Source organism: Mchenga conophoros, linkage group LG20 (genome assembly GCF_057382185.1).
Source record: "Mchenga conophoros isolate Kocher_MC1m ecotype Shallow Benthic linkage group LG20, M_conophoros_male_GT1.1, whole genome shotgun sequence".
Lineage (NCBI taxonomy): Eukaryota > Metazoa > Chordata > Actinopteri > Cichliformes > Cichlidae > Mchenga > Mchenga conophoros.
Genome location: NC_140545.1, coordinates 24,304,704 through 24,319,910, shown reverse-complemented (window position 1 = coordinate 24,319,910; position 15,207 = coordinate 24,304,704). Strand labels below are relative to the sequence as shown.

The 15,207-nt window shown below is 37.9% G+C and overlaps 1 long non-coding RNA gene across 1 annotated transcript; it reads left to right on the top strand.

Annotated features, from left to right (window-relative positions):
* Window positions 1–2,064: 2,064 nt before the first annotated feature.
* On the top strand, window positions 2,065–3,937 carry LOC146550860 (uncharacterized). Its single transcript, XR_014890283.1, has 2 exons — window positions 2,065–2,184; window positions 2,325–3,937. It is a non-coding gene; the product is annotated as an uncharacterized LOC146550860 (long non-coding RNA).
* The last annotated feature ends 11,270 nt before the right edge of the window (window positions 3,938–15,207 follow it).

Sequence of the window (15,207 nt, the reverse complement as noted above, 5' to 3'; positions counted from 1 at the left end):
CGTGGTGCAGTGTCACTGACAGTTGTTGTTTTGTAGAGAGAGTGCTGTACCATGAATGACTTCTGTTGTGCTGTTGTTGAACCTTGAGGCACATTGTAACACTGGCAAGTGTTTTATTAAAGAGCTCCCCCTGCCAGCTTGGGGTTGAATAATAAGCTCAATCTCTCTCTGTGAGCTTCTTTGTTAAGATTTCTCTGCATGCCACAATGTAAAATATTGCACGGACACGCTGTGATAATTATATGTTTTGAAAAAGAAATGTAGAGGTAGGAATTGCAATTGATATAAATAACATGACGCTAAGCATCGGCCAATGAATGTCAACTAACAACAAGGTATGGCTGTGACCGTAGGAAAAAACCCTAATATGAATGTATTTTACTGTGTATTTTACAGTAATGTTCTGTTCTTCTAGAATATCATTAAAGTTACGTAAATAGACTTTGACTTCACATTTTGAATGTAAATTAACGTTAAATCACTGTAATGTAATACAACATAATTGTCATGATTATTAAATGTATCTGTCTGTACATATGCATATTTAGATTGTTAAAATACATTCACAAATGTATCATGATTTCACAAATATCTGTCCGTTATTTGAAAGATTGAACTGTTGAATTCAAATGTAATGCTATGGAAAAGTATATAACATGATCCCTATAAGCTTGTGTTACATCACATAAGTATTATTATCATTGCTAGTTAGGGCGTTCGTGGCTCAAGAGTTGGCAGTTCGCCTTGTGATCAGAAGATTGCCGGTTCGGGCCCTGGCTCGGACACTCTCCGTCGTTGTGTCCGTGGTCAAGACTCTTCACCTACTGCCTACTAGTAATGGCCAAAGGGGCCGATGGTGCGATATGGCAGCCTCGCCTCTGTCAGTCTGTCCCAGGGCATGCAATCAATTATTATTTAAACTAACTGCTAACTGTATATTTCTGTACATTTACGTATTATGATTCATATTTCCACATTCAGTGACCTTGTTTATAGGTAATTTCATTGTTTGATCACGTAAAAATGTTCCTAATTTAATGTCTAAAAGCACTTGGAAAAGGCAGAATCCCATGTCAAATTAGCGCAACAAACTCTATTTTCATTATTGAAAATAACTGTATTTTTATGGGACAGTTATTTTCTGTTATTTTACGGTCGTATTTTGGCGCCCCAGCTGCCGGAATATTACCGTTGTTTTAGGATGTGTTTTTTAACAGTGTAGATTTCCACGTGTATCCCCAGGCACGTTATTGTGCCTTTCACTTGTATCCTAATCAAATACAGTAATTTTTCCATCCTATGGGAAAATATTTTTAACAAATATGCATTAGCAAACATGGATAGTCATACTGTTCTTATGCAGGACTATTTGAAATGTAATAAGCATTCTTTAGAGAACAAAGATAGCTACCCGCTTCGTGCAAAAGTCAGTCAGTTGCAAGAAGTCTAATTTTAATTACCCACTTGTAAAATACCAACCAAAAAATGAAAGAAAACAATTAAAATCTGGATGTTTATTAGGCCGTAGCATAACCCCCGATTTCTTCTTTTCCTCGTTGGATTTACCAGTGTGCTTAGGATCACCAAGAGGTTCACTTCCTGATCATCTTCAAGTCCTCGACAGATGGCTTCACATAATGTTTAAAACACTTCTTGGTATCATGCTGAAATTATTGCTGAATTAAGCCCTGCAAGCTGTTCATTCCCTGAAGACGTTGAGCAAACACCAAAACATAACATGTCCAATCCAGTGCTTTTCAGCTGGTATGACGTTCCTGCCCCGAAAAGCTGCCTTTGGACTATAAACATGTCGGTGACTGTGGCTAAGAAATTTTCTCTTTACTGTTGCTATACATATTAATTAAAGCATTTTCTGCATGTTTATTAGTAAACCTGTAATTTTTCTTTGATATTTGTTGGACAGGAAAGGCCTGTTCCTGGCATGTCTCTCATGCAAGAAAAATATGTGCATTCTGTTTCTGATTGCAGTGACATGCACTGTTGACAATATTAATGTGATGGTCTCCTCTCTGTGTGTGCTCACACATTTGTAATTCTGCTTGTGTGTTTCAGAGGCAGCGCCTTCTCCCGGCTCTTTCTCCTGCCCTCTCTTTGCTCCTGGAAGCAGTTCAGTAATCACTCACCTGTGTGCAATCGAATGTTTTAAGTCACTCACTAGTTAAGGTGAGTTCTATTTAAGAGCTCCCTCAGTTGCTGCATCTATTGTGGTAGTGTAGATCTGTTCCTGGTGTTTTGGGGTTTTTTGAGTTTGTAAAAAAAGTCAGTTTTTTACCTTTTGACTTACCTGAATCTGCTCTTTGCAGAGGACTCCGGTCATGGTGGATATGTGGGGAGAAATGTGTTTGGAAAAATGGAAGTCTGTGGAGAGGAAGAGACTCAGCGAGGGAAAGCTGTGTAGAAACAGACTTGTTATTCATCGATGCTTCCCGCCCAGAAAGAAGACATTCAAACAGTTTTCTAGTTGCAGTTCAATCTTTATTGCCTGTGAAAACATCTGTGTGCAAACAAAATCCGTTGAACTTTTATTTTTGTATTCTAAGTCTAATTGTCGGTTCATGACAACTGAACTTTGTTTCCATGCCCAGTGACAAGTGCAAAACATTCATATTGTGCACAACAACAGTAATTATTGCATTATTACTGTGTGATTTATGTATTTATAATATAAAGCAGTCGACATGGGAAAAATGCTATAGAGGATTTTTACCAGTGGAAAGTGAGAATAAAAACAGGCTTTCTGTGGAGTTCCACATTATTGCCACAATTACACTGAACCTGCCACACCTAGGAACTAAACCCCAATATTCTTTCCTTCCCTTTGGGGACTGAATTTGCCATTTTTGAGTTTCCTTTGCCCAAGCCTAAAAGGTGCTGAGTCTTATTTCAACACCTGGTACTGTGCACTAGAAGCCTTGGCAGACATGGTCTAATGAAGCCATGTAGTAGCAGTACTACATTGTCTGCAAAATGTAATGTTATCCAATACTTCATACCATACTGCTATCCTATTATCACTATATTGACCCAGCAGCCTCCAGCTAGGCCTTGATCAAAAACACTGCTATGTGCAGTATTTCCATCTTTCACTCCATAAAGAATTCAACACCAGAAATTCATGGGCCAAGCATTTTGGAACATGTTTTTGCAAGGGATCAGATCATCAAACAAATTTTAATATTAGACAAAGATGACCCAAATAAATACAAAGTAAAATCTGTAAATGATGATTTTGTTGATTAAAGTTTTAAAGCTATCCAAATTCAATCAGCTGTAATTGCTCAAATGTAAATGCTCACTAGACCTAATAACTAGTTGTGTCAGCCCTGGCAGAAAGAACTGCAAAGATTAACAGTAGCTGGCCATGAGACTTTCACATCACTGTGGAGGAATTTAGTTTTTTTGTGCAGAATTGTTTTAATTCATTCATTCATGAAGAGCCTCTTTAAGCTTAAAGAGGCTCTTTAAATGAAGGCATGACCTAGGTCATGCCTTCATTTGGCTTTTTTGAGTCATTCAGAGGTGGAATTGCTAGTGTGTTTCAGATCATTGTTCTGCTGCATGAATTGTGTTACAGGAAAAATGATTCTATGTTTCTTTACCTTCTTTTAAATGTACAAAGATGCCTTTTGTCTGCCCTCTGCCTGTGGTTAGATTAGTTTAGAATTATCTTTTTAGACTTTCCCAGCAAACACATCTTGTTTCTGGGACATATTGTTTTAGATTGTTTTATCTTCCCTAGCTCTCTGCTGACGAGACTAGCACCATATATGGAGTTGTTTTATTTTATCTGTTTATTATTTGTTATCCTGTTCTCACTGTCTCTGTGCTCTGTGCCTATAAAAATTACCAAGCCACTGTGCATGGTGTGAGTTGTTCTTAGCAGCTCACCCGTGTACACGTTTGATAAAGAAAGTAACTTTGTCTCATTGTGTCTTTATTTCTCCTGGGTTTTTTACAGAGTTTTCCCCCGACAAATTGTGACCATCATTTTATTTTACGCCAGATGTAATAGTACGCAAACCTTCAAAAAAGTTCAACTTTTTCATTATCAGTCCATAGAGTATTTTCTCATAATTTTTCGTTACATTTTTGGTTTTTTTGGAAAATGTGAGACAAGCAATTGTTCTTTTTGTTCTTTAGCAGTGGTTTTCTCCTTGGAAGTTGCCTATGTATGCTATTTGTTTTGTCTCCTTCTTGAATCGTGAACATGAATGTAACCCTACTTACAGTTTATTATCAAGAATGACCAAACTCCCACTAGGCCAGTATCAGATAATCTAGGATCAGCAGGAGCCCAAGGTATAAACATCGATAGGAGGGACCACACCAGGGTAAACAGTTCACAAGTTGTCATATTTGACATACAGCAGCTGCAAACAAATGTACTGAAAGCAATAAAATAAAATACAAAATATTTGGCCCAAAAACTAAATAAAAGTGCACGCATACAGCTTTATCTGAGTCAAATGTATGAATGAATAATGTCTGGTAACTGATGGATTGTTGGGGCCCATTCAGTTTGTCTAACGTTTGTCCTGCCACACTCAGGTGAAGGAAGAAAGTTTGTAGTCCTGCAGGTATCTGAAGCTTCAATGGGAACTACGGAAAGTCATGTGATCAAGGTCAACTGTAGGGGTCGCTGGGAGCTCAGCGCTGATTGGCCAAGTTACACAACAACAAATAATCTTATTTGTCCACATCTTCCTTTAAACAAAAGAAAAAAAGAAATGACCAAATTTTTTACATCATACACCCAAAAATTACTTTCCACTGCTCTTTTTTTTCTAACTGGGCTACACTAACCTTAAGGGAAGTGACGCCTGCAGTTCTTTACCTGTTTTTCCGAGTTATTTTGATGGATGGATGGAATGATGAGGGTTCAGTGCACTCTTGGGAATAGTTTTGGTAGACCAGCCACTGGTAGGAAGGTTCACCACTGTTCCATGTTTTCTCTATTTGTGGATAATGGCTCTCATTAAGATTCACTGGAGTCCCAAAGCTTTAGAAATGGCTTTGTAACCTTTTCCAGACTGACGATGTAAATGACTTTGTTTCGCAGCTGTTCTTGACTTTGTAGATTGTGGCATGATGTGTTGCTTTTTGACATCTTTTTTAGTCTGCGCCACTTTGTCAGGCAGGTTCTATTTAAGTGATTCAGCAGGTCTGGCAGTCACAGTTAATTTGTAATTCAACAAGGCAGTGCAATTACTTGTTTGTTTTGTAATACGGCATATCTTTTTTTCCTTTCACAAATGAAATTATTATTTAAAAAATGCATGTTGTATTTACTCAGGTTATCTTTGTATGATATTAAAATTAGTTTAATCTGAAACATGAGACAAATGTGGGAAAAAAGAAATCAGGAAGGAGGCAAATACTTTTTCATAGCATTTCAAATAAAAATAGATGGCTTCCCTACTCAATAAAATAACATCTAAACAACAGCAAATAAATTATATAAAACAGGAACATCTTTACGTGCAATTACGTAGTTCCTCAGTAGTTCCAATTTAGTAGCTCTGTGAGGGTTTGTTTTTTTTGTGAAAATGTCTTTGTGCAACACTGTTGTCACAGTGGACAAACTGGACAAACAGTGACCCTACATTGTACATTAAAACCCCGACCAGGATGCAGTCTACTTAAAGCACATAGTTTAAAATAGAAGCAATGTGACATGACTTATTTAGCAGATTTTACCAAATGATGTCAGACCAGATAATTAAACTCTGAAGCTGATAATGATCTGAGCAAGACAGTTTCCCAAACTCTGATCAGTTTAACAAGGTTAATAATTCATGGAAACTCAAATGCCAGTAACATTAGCTCCAATTTTGTTTTGGTCTGTGTGGTTTCTGTAGCTGCCGTGGATGCACAGCAGGTCATGGTGGCAAGCTGAACCATCATCAACCTTGGCAGCAGTGACAAAATACCTGTAAGCATTCATGAGACCTCCAGCCACCATCTCTCCACTTGAAAGCAACACATGTGGCAGGAAGTCTGTGTCTGAAAGTGCACTCCTGGATATACAGGTTTGGTTTTTACTAGTTCCAAACAAATTTAGAGTGGGACTTTTCTGACCTTCTAATTTTATAAAATTTCACCAATGGCTCAAACTATGTATTACAGACAGCGGTAGACATTCACCTGTCTTCTGACCTCCTCTATCCATGCTAAAGATGTTTTGAACCACAAATTTGGATTCATCATTTCATTATACTGGTTGCCACTGATTTTCAGTCCACTTTCTGTGTAATTTGGCATACTTCAGCCTTTTCCCCCTGTTTCACTTCCTTAAGAGTGGTCATTTCTGGTGAAGTTCAGCTTGATCAACTTAAGGGCAAGCTGCATTTTTCAGGTCCTGTGTCAGGCCTTTCTGGCACAGGAGCTGATTAATCCCAATTTCTGAAGGACATGGTTTTCAGATACAGTTCATCTGATCTGGATAGTTATTTTTGTTGTTGTTTATTCAATCACTTCTTCTTTTTGTCCACTATAAATCAAATCAAATCAAATCACTTTTATTGTCACATCACATGTGCAGGCACATGCGAGTGAAATTCTTGTGTGCGAGCTTCACAAGCAACAGAGTTGTGCAAAATACAACAACATAAACAGGCAAAATATACGAATGGCTAAATCTGAAACTAATAAATATATGTACAATATATAATAGTATATGCAAAAAAAAAATTATTTCTGGATGTGTATACTAAATGTTTTTCTACGCGCGTGTGTGTGTGTGTATACACATATTTTACAAATTAAATAGAGTCAACAATAAATAAAATATATAAAAATATACAGAGTTGAGACATGTGCAAAACAGTGGCATTACTGTACAGTATGGAGTGCATAATGTTGAAGTTCCAGTAGTGGAGGTGAGGTGTCTATGACGTGTTCAGCAGTCTGATGGCCTGATGGAAAAAGCTGTCTCTCAGTCTGCTGGTACGGGACCGGATGCTGCAGAACCTCCTTCCTGATGGAAGTAGTCTGAACAGTTTATACTATATACTGTGCTGAGATACCCCAAGTCTTCTGCTAACAGCTCTTTGTGAATCACCTTGTTGGTGCAAAAATTTAATTTTGTACCTGTCTGTGTTATCTTTGGCTTCTGTTTTTTAAAAACATACAATTAAGGATACAATGGATGAGATCATTCTCAGTTTTTTGTAAAAAGTATTTAAAATATATAATGTCAGATTATTTGACATTCAAGAACAATAAAAAAATTTGGAGTATAAGACACTGAAACCTCCTCTAAAATGTTTAAGTCTTTTTGTCTCATCTCTGTTGTCATATTACAATGTTTATATCCTTCGGTAATGTTTATCTATCTACATATATATATATATATATATATATATATATATATATATATATATATATATATATACTTTAAGCCTTAACACGTATTCAGCAAGAAACATAGCTATTTTTGGCTCATCCTGTTGTCTGTTTTCACTCCTTTCCCTTGTTTTTGTGGCTGTTTTGAGCTCTTAATCTGAAGGTGGTCTTCAGGGAGACGTGCTAAGAACTACTTGATAGTGCCTTTGTAGAATAGAGTACTTGCAGCTGTTTATGTCTGGCACAGTGATCAGTGGGAGAAGCAGCTCTATCGACATCCTTGATGAGCAACACATAGAGCCAAACATCTAGTGTCAGATCAGGAATGCTGATCTTTTTCACTACATCACCTTGACAAGAATAGGCCAAAAAAAGGGGTTGTCAATTTTTCATTAGATACAGAGTGCAGAGGCTTGACATAAGTATTCAGTAAGTATTTTAACCCCTGTGGCTGCCATCAAGTGCCTGTTAGGTTAAACCAATCCATGTAGCCAAAAATGACAACTATGAAAGTACTGCTGTGACTCACGTGCTCCCCATTTCTTCCTTCAGTTTTACATTCAGGCCTGCATTTATACAGCTAATGAAGAAATTTTCCTGTTTTCAGGATGTTTCATGCTCAGAACAACCACAGAGGTAGTCAGCCAAGTCACAGAGGAAACCCCTTTAGATATGTGACTGCAGCAGCAGGTAGTCATTTACCCTGTTGACTTATTCCCAGGAGACATGAGAGGGAAAAAGGGGCTGTCTGCTCTCTCAGATGTGGCGAGGCTGCTCAACATCTTCATTTGCTGTCACTGCTGAGAGAGATGCACCTGTATCAGTACTAATAACATTGTTTTCATTAGGTTAGTGTCAGATAAAAAGCACAACCTACAAGGTCGCAACAATTGTTCTCCTGCTTTATCTTTGCTAATGACATTTAGTTCAGTTGAGGGTTGCTGCCATCTCCCACTTCTTTTATCATTCCATCTGAATTTGGGCCATGCTGTTTCGCTCTCACATCAGTTTTCTCTCCCGGGATTATAAAACAGCCATTGTTTAGAGTAAAGAGCAGGACTGACAGTGCCATCTGTTCCACCAGCCTAATTGTCCGCAGGTATGGATGAAGATACACTGTCTCTCTGCGAGATTTACAGGGACTGTAAAGGTCAGACTGCAAAGAGTTGGTGTAGGTGCACACAGTAATGCTTTGTTATGACCAAAGTCCTGTCACGGCTCCATAAGATGCCGACAGAGCCGTGCAGCCTTGGGAGTGAGACAAGACAGAGGGATATTCATCAGGAGTGCCAGCTGCTTCAAGTGAAGCCATTCTCTTGAAAGAGGCATGAAAAGTGTGTTTACTCTCAGCTTTTTGTTGCCTTTTGTGAACTAGTTGTTACATTTTTCTTGAAACCTGACAATAAAAAAATGAATTAACACTGAGCATTTAGGAAAATTTGGGCATTAAGAGTTGCTGGTCTCTGCTGTGTTAGAGTTTGGTGTCATTCAGTGCTTGTCTTTTTACATAAAACCGTACATCTTTAAAAGACGCCCATGTATGTTTTAATTATCATTCTCATGTTGCCAGAAGTATAATTGTATAGTGGCCTAAGGGAATGCTCCTCAAAAGCCTAAAATGAACAGCTACAATTAGAAAGTCTTAAGTAACCCTACATGGAATATTGTATTAGAGATCCTAAGTCTCCTTCACTTCCTCTGCATTGCAAACAATAAAATATTCTTTTCTCTTTGTTATTACGGGTATATAAACAAAAATGTGTGTATTTCAGTACAGTACAAAAGCTATGAATGGACTGATACTTGAGTGTGTTAGTCCCGTGACATACATTGTATCTGCTGTAATTCATCCCAAAGGTGTTCTATTGGGTTGGACACAGGACTATGTGAAGGCCAGTCAACTTTTTGCACATCAAACATTCTCATCCATGTCTTTATGGATCTTGCTTTGCACGCATGCACAGTCATGTCACATGAAGGGGCCATCCCCAAACTGTTGGAAAGTTGGAATGATGAACTTGTCCAAAAATGTCTTGGTATGCTGAAGCATTTAGAGTTCATTTTATTGGAACTAAGGGGCCTAGTTCAGCTCCTGAAAAGTAACTCTACACCATAATTCCCCCTCTACCAAACTTTACACTCGTCCACAGAACATGTCTCCATTGTTCAAGACTCCATCGGTGTTGTGCTTTACACCACTGGATCCAATGCTTTGTATTGTGCTTGATGACGTAAGGCTTGGAAGTAGCAGATCACCATATAAACCCATTGCATGAAGCTGTTTTTGAGATAATGTAAAGGCCGCATGAAATTTGGATAACTGTAGCTACTGACTCTTCAGAAAGTTGGCGATCTCTGCGCACTACGCGCCTTGGCATCTGCAGACCCTGTTCTCTGATTTTATGTGGCCTACCACTTTATGGCTGTTGTTCCCAATCACTTCCACTTTGTTATAATACCACTGCAGAATATTTATTAGCAAGCTTTACAACTGGACTACACAGATGGCATCTGATCCAGGTACTACGCTGGAATTCACTGAGCTCCAGAACGAAACCCATTCTTTTGCAAAATCTTGGCTTAAGCAGTCAGCATGCCTAGTTGCTTGATTGTATACAACTGTGTCTGTCGAAGTGTTTGGAACAACTGAATTCAATGATTTGAATCGGTGAGTGAATACTTTTGTATCAAAAATAGGCAATCATAAATGCTACATCTTATAATATGACATATGAAATGCCACAGTGCCTGTTAGATATGAGTAGCAGTATGCCTTGAAATAATGTCCTATCTTTTTTTTTTTTTAATTCCATTTATAAAAAGTTTGTGAGGTGCTGGAACACCATGGCTTCGAATCATAAGGAAAATGCAGAACGTGACCAGCTGTCTGTAACTATCCGCTGTTTCCTGCTCATTGAATTTTAACGCAACAATAGGAAATCAATCACTGGCATATTCAGGACTTTAGAAGGAACCTGAACATATAATGGATTAAATGACTGATCATAACAAAGACTCTCTAATTTTGAATCTTTGTATGGCTGAGTGACATGGGTATGATTACGTTAAGGACAGGAAGTTACAAGAGGGAAGACTGACAAAGGTGTGACAGATGGGATCCCATCAACTGAATTACAAAATCACTTTACTTAAGCCTTTTGTCGCTGCTGAAGGACTATTGAGTTGCCCAGAAACTAAGCTGATTTTACTAAAAAGGCCCCCAAAGGAAACATAATTGTGGTAAATGAAGTGTGGGTGGCTTCCTTTTTGTCCATACGTGTTTTTGTAAAGTTTACTCGTGCAGCAAGAAGTGCATGTATGCACACACATATACACAATTTCAGGAGATTGATGCTATGAATCAGAGAGAAACTTTTTTTCTGACAAGGAGGATTTTAAATAACACAGAATTCCATTTGTTAGCTCAAACTGATGCTCAAGATGAATTATGTCTGTGGCGTCTTGTTTACTTGCGCCTGACCTTTTTCCGTTGTCTAAACATGATGTAGTTATTCCCCTGAGGGAAAAGTTCAAATGTCACTGTAAAAATAAATTCTGATTCTGTCAAAAAGACCTTCTTTACCATTCCTAGTACTACATGTTGTGTCTTCATCATTTAAAAAAAAAAATCTTCTGAGCTGAGCGTGGCCTGTAGTATTCTGTAGTTATATGGACACCTAGGGCCTGACAGCTAATTCTCTTCTGTTCATCTGACTTAGCTTTTACTGATGATAGCTTTGTGATGAGGTCCAAAGCTTGAAAGAAAGAGACTTCCAGTCTTTCAGGCCACAGTACCACCGAGATCGATTCTTCGTCTGCTGTCAAAACTCTGATGGACTTTCGTTGAGAGCTATTGGAGTGCAGAGATGATAGTTTTCAGAAAGTTGCTCGGTTTGTTTCACTGTAACTGGTTTCAGAAATGGAGAAATCATTAAAAGTGAAATTGAACCTGTTCTGCTCTGTACCTAACTTGATCCTGCCTTAATTACACAACCATTTTCAAAGAGTGTTTTGTAATTATGCTCTCTTACTCTGTCATGGACCTGGCTTATGATACCCTCACAGCATTTTCTGTGGTTTACTTTGCAAACACAGAGGAAAATTCTGGAGTTTATAGCTCTTGTGTGGCCTCTCTTTTGCACCATCTTCTGTCTCCGCGGTCCTCTCAGCTCTGCTCTCTGTCAGACACCCTTGTCACTCTCCGGCTGGCCTGCCATCCTGCCAACAGACCAGTGCTGATGGAGCCAAGAAACAACAAGGCTGACAGTCAGGGTGACTCACTAGCCCCAAGAGGATTCTTTAAAAACACCCTCAACCTCTGAAAGTACAGTATGTACAATCAACTCCCAAATATTTATAGACAAAAAATATATCTGTGTGTGTATGGGGGGAATTCAAAACCACAGCATAGCACTATGCATTGCTCTGTGTATCTACTGGTCAGTTCTTTACTTTCATTTCTACTTCCCAAATGTCCAAGTTACTAATTTGAGTAACCTGTGATATTTTATGTACTCACAGCTGGTAGTACAAGACACTGTGACACTGTCTTTATTAATATTACAACAACTACTGCATGCACGTTATAGCACTGCTTCATGGATTTGTGCTGATGGCTAACGGATATACTTAATCCCATTGTTGTTGTTGTTTTAAATGTATGATTTAAAGGAACACATGAGTATTTTGTGTGTGGGTTTGTTTGTTTTTTGTGTATGGACATACTGCAAATCAATTTCCCACTGGGGACAATAAAGTTACCACTGACCATTGACCATTGTAATACTGTCCTCATCAGCAGGACACTGTTTACCAATAATACCAAACTAAGTTTGGTAGTTTTGGTATTTAATTGAACAAAATCTTACATCTTTGGTATGTAAGATTTTGTTCAATTAAACATAAACCCATATGGTAAAAGAGGATAGGCATAATGGTTTACCTATACTGTAACTGTCATGATTTGAAGAGAATGTGTTGTGTTCAGTGTTCAGTGTTTGCTAAATGACATTTTATTGTCCTGACATTAAAATGATATAAGGCTTTCATAAAGTGTTATAGGAGAATAAATGATAGTAAATGGGTCATTTTAGCTTGTTGAAGGGGGTTGCTAGGCAACATGATGACGCTATAACATCTGAGCTACCTATTTAATTATTAATTATACGAATGATTATATCATTTTGGTGTAGTGACATATTAAATAATAATTCAGTTTTATTTAAATAGTGCCAAATCACGGCAACAGTCAACTCAATGTCTATAATGTCTATATTGTAAGGTAAAGGCTCTACAGTAATACAGAGAACACATTACAGCTGCCTGTTGCATCAGTCAGTGGTGCTGATGAGAGGAGATAAAATGATGATTCTAGAGGCTGAAAACTGAAGACAGCTGCAAAATTAGGCAGTAGTATTGAGCTATAGTGTTCCACTTGTCAACTTAAAAGTTACCACATTACAGAAAATAGAAAGATATATTATTATAAAAACCATAAATGCAGTGTTGTTGTTGTTGTTTTTGTTGTTGTTGTTTTTTACTATATTTGCTAAAAAAAACCGTTTAGGTTAAGCTGTTTCTAAGTTTAGTTCAGAAAAATTTGAACTGACCTGTTATTTGTTTTTTATTTCTTTGTTTGTTTCATTGACTGCAATTTGTATGAAGTTGATTAAAAAATATATATCTGAACCTATCCTTGTGAGGTAGGCCTGATTAAATGTACAAAGAGAGGTCTGTTTGCAGATCTTACAGAGGGTGCGGACATAATCATGTTATACACGTGAGCGCAGGTCCACAGCTGGCCTCAGCTCTCATATACTTTTAGGTGCTCTCCATGGGGGTTAGAAGAAAATTGAATTTCATCCACAGCTGCAATCTGTTGAAATATTTCAGATAAATTGCCCTAATATACAGAACATGCAACAAACGTCATGTAGATATGCAATTTCTGACAAATGTAATGTTACACTAGATGAAGGAAGTTTGATTTTTAATGTGACTCTAAACTTTTAAACAGTAATGTGAAGAAGACTTATTTGGGCTGCATTTATCCGGAGTCAACGAGTGATCTTGATCTCAGCTTCTGCTGTCAGTGTTAGCAGATTTCCTTTTATATTACAACAGGAGTAATTGAGGTTCATCACCCTAAGTGTTAGTGTAAGGTTGACTTACGCCACATAACTAATAATTAACAACAGTCCCCCACATCACCACCCACATGTTACTTTACATCAACTATAGAGAGAAGAGAAGAGAAGAGCAGAGCCTAGCAGGAGCTCATATTGTTTGGAGGCAACAGTATGACATCTGCAGGGAGAAGTAAAAGGATAAAGATAGCATGAGGTTGTTGTTCTGTGTGTGAGTGTGTGTGTGAGTGATGGCTGCAGCGCTGTGGGCTGTAATAGAGAAGAGAGTGCATTCGGCACACTCAACACTGAGGCAGCAGGAACTTGCAGCAGAACTCCACAGAGTCCTCTCTATCTGTAATCAGCGGAGCGAGAGGGGAGTCACACGTCCTTTTTTCCTCCACACAAACAATCCTCGTTTCTTTCCTGTCCATCTCCTTCTTTGTCACTGCTTTTCTTTCTAGCTTTACACAGTTACATTAATCCATATTAATTTGCAGCATTGGTATTTTTTTGAACTTCATCATACACGCACAGACTTCAACACAAACACCTTTGATTTGCTTAACACAGCTGATAAATGCTTTAATATTAAAGTGGAACAGGTACTGAATAATTGTGTAAGGAAATGCTTTATTGTGACGCGAACTCAGCCTTCTAAAAGCTGAAACACTTTCTTTAGCTTCTTACAAATGGCTCGGTCTGCTGTGACATCACTCAAAACTGACTTAAAAAGATTCCTCCCAAACTGTGTACTTCACGCTAAACAACTCATTTCTCATCCAACATCTTTTTCTCATTGCTGAGTCTCAATAAAACCAGAAACTGCCTGCGCTGGCGAACTTGTTTTTAAGAATTTATCTCTGTGCCTGTGGTCACCCCCTAGCCCCCTGAAGGAGCCAATTCATGAATAAATCAATAGAACGGGCAAATTATAACAGGATAGCTCATTTTGTTGGACAGCATCGTTAAAGGGTGTGCGTGTTTGTGTGTGTGTGTTTGAGAGAGAGAGAGTCCTCTGCTCATATTAAGCCTGATATTTGATCAGCTGAGCTAGTTAATTATTTCTAGAAAAGATGGGATATATATGTTCTCAATTAATTATTCTTTATGAGGAATTCGTTTCCTCTCAAAGATTTCATGCATGCCTTCAAATGATGCCATTTACATGTGTCCCCATGGTTTACCTCACTATGCCACTACCTAACTGAATGATTTTATTTATTTATTTATTTGGCCATTCACTGCCTTTATCAGACAGTCACAGCAAAATTATGCAGGATATGTAGTGAATGATAGTAGGGGAATGAGATGCAGTAAAGATTCAGTTTCCCTTCACAACCCATTACAATCTGTAAATTTTTCTTACCAATAGCAATGTTCAGAGGAAACCCACCTTTGACTTTTTTGTTTCATTAAGGAGGTTAAAAATAAAGACAAATTGCATGCATATGCTGTGACAGACTGGCAACCTGTCCAGGATGTAACGCAGCTGAGATAGGCTCCAGCCTAGGGCCAAAAATCCAGTTTTGTTTAATAATACTTCATGGAAATTGACACAAGCACCTAAAATAAATAAATAAAATAATTAGATAAATGGTTAATTGAAAGTGATGCACTGGGAGAAAATGTTTTTCTTTTAAAATAACAAAAATATGAAATAATTTCAATAAAATAATCATAAGTCCATGTATGATATTTTATTGCAACAGTGGTA